The 2,509-nt window shown below is 35.7% G+C and overlaps 1 protein-coding gene across 1 annotated transcript in view; it reads left to right on the top strand.

The window, feature by feature from the left end:
- Positions 1–2,509, top strand: part of arhgef49 (Rho guanine nucleotide exchange factor 49) — a 30,406-nt gene that overhangs the window by 23,428 nt on the left and 4,469 nt on the right. The gene's annotated exons all lie outside the window — the stretch shown is intronic.

The following is a 2,509-nucleotide window of genomic DNA, read 5'->3' as shown; positions in this document are numbered from 1 at the left end:
TTTTCGCCGCTAGAGGGCGCGTATTCAAAATAAACAAATAGACAAAGGCGTAGTTTGATGACGCCGTGACTGAGTGTGGAATCATGGGAGTTGTCGTCTTCATCCCCACAGCCGATGCAATCCGACGGGACTCGGGCAGAAATCATGTTCATGGATGAGCTAATGATTTATTAACGTAGTAGAATGAAGCAGGGTGAGGCTGAAAGCCGTCGAAGCGAAACGAGGCCACTGAACAAGCGCGACACATGGCTCGAAAGCAGCGGAGCTTTTATTATGCCACAGTCGACCGCTTCCGCTCCTTCCGGTCATGCGTATGTGGGGGGTAAAAAAACAGCGCTGTTTTATTATACTAGATACATTTGAAAGTTCTGTTATAATGCTACTCTGTGCGGTTGTCACAGGTCTATTAAAACGCACAACATATTAAAGCGTCTTTGGTGTTTCCATGTTTCTACAAAACAAAACCGGAAATCGAGGGGTTATGATGTTATTGGCAGGCGACACAATGACACTATGAACACGGTCCGTGTCACTAGTTAAAATTGCTTATTTCTCTGGATTTAAACATTCTTGGAAACATTTGGGATAATGTAAGTACACAAGTCAGCAAAATATATAACACCGTTCTAGTGGTTTTTGGATATTTTAATAAAAAAATCTTACATATTGTGCCTTTAAACAATAAATGCCGTTTTAGCACTGTTTAATGTGGAGTGACAGATCGCTGTAGCGCGGCGCGCCTCAGTTCAGTAATAAGCGGCAGCGTGTAGCGCACGTGGACTGATCGTCTCCTCCACATTAATACCAGTGTCAGCACAAAATAAACATGACTAAAAAGAGTACAACTTTACAATCCATATCCTGTCTCATGTAATCGCTCAATCAGTGTTTCAGCCGCACAAAGACGTCAATATAACGCTTGTAAACAAAGTCACGTAACGTCACATTTACCTCAGAAAAAAAACATATTTGGTGACCATAAACTCATTAGTCAGATAGAAAATTAAACTGTAGAGAGGGGGCATTTTGCTAAATATATGCACCATATAACATATTCATTATAATTTTTACTGCTCTTCAATGTTTAATTTATGTAAACCCAGCCCTAATTATAATGAGAACACTATTATAATAAAACGCTGTGAATTTTTAGAGTTTAGTTGCCGTTTCTGCACGTTGTTGCGTGAAGAACGTGTTCACAAAAGGAGTTCATTCAGAGCCGTGCAGACACGTTCATGCATTTGGGGCATTTTGTGCAGATAGCCTATAGCCTAAGTCGACATATTAACGTTATGTTGTATAAATAACGAAGCGTAGGCCTATTCTATATGAGATAAATGATGAGTTAAATCCCATTATTTACCCCGTTTGTATCTGCGAGGCGTCCGTTACACATTTTCACTGTGTGTTAACGTCAGTAATTATGACTGTCGAGGACACCCCTAATATATATGTATATATGTCAGTCGATTAAAAAATTTCGATTGTCAGTCTGTCAGTCGATTAAAATTTTTTATCTAATTAATTACAGGATGTGGCAATTAATTAATCTAATTAATCGCAAACTCAATTTGGCTTTGAAAATACCCACAAAAGATAATTTAAAGCTATTATTGTGTTAAATGCGAAAAGTATCAAGTAGACATTAAATAGCAGCTTTAAAGAAAATTCAACATAACATTTTTTACACTTAAATGTTTAGGTTACAACAACCTAACATAAACATAAAGAAGATGATTTGAGAAACATCTCAGTATTTATTGTTCATGCAATGAAAGTCATTGGTAACCAAAACAGCTTTGTTACCAACATTCTTCAAAATACCTTCTATGTTCCACAAAAGAAAGTAAGTCATACAGGTTTGAAACAACATGAGTGTGAGACTTTTTATTTTGTAACAAGTTACGAAAACGACGACAGAATAATGACACTGACATTAAGCCTGACAACATCTCATCTGACTGCAGATATTGAATCGGGACAGCGTGTTTTTCTCAGGCACTCTTTACTTAAACTGCATCTGCATTTACTTAAAATGACAGAAGTGTCAACAGCTTTCACGCATGTCTTTCAAAATAAAAGTTTCACATCAGATTTTAGAATTACTTTTTTGCTGTTGATGTTGTTTATTTGACTATACACTCCTCAAACTACTCAGAACGGTCTTGCAACCCTCTTTTGGGTCACGACCCACCAGTTGAGAAACGCTGCATTAGACTGTATTTTAAATTACAATATATATATTTAGTGAGGATGCATTAAATTGATCTAAATTGACAGCAAAGACATAAGTGTGTCTATATTTATTGCATATATATATATATATATATATATATATATATATATATATAAATGCAATGTTTCTTCTATTTCAAATAAATACTGTTCTTTTGAACTTTCTATTCATTAAATATTCCTGTAATCCTGAAAAAAAAATCTATAACGGTCTCCACAAAAATATTAAGTAGCACAACTGTTTTCAACACTGATAATAAGAAATGTTTCTTGA

This window comes from Sinocyclocheilus anshuiensis, unplaced genomic scaffold, assembly GCF_001515605.1.
Source record: "Sinocyclocheilus anshuiensis isolate Anshui unplaced genomic scaffold, SAMN03320099.WGS_v1.1 scaffold277, whole genome shotgun sequence".
Lineage (NCBI taxonomy): Eukaryota > Metazoa > Chordata > Actinopteri > Cypriniformes > Cyprinidae > Sinocyclocheilus > Sinocyclocheilus anshuiensis.
The sequence above is the reverse complement of the archived record's forward strand: the minus strand, read 5'-3'. Positions and strand labels throughout refer to the sequence as shown.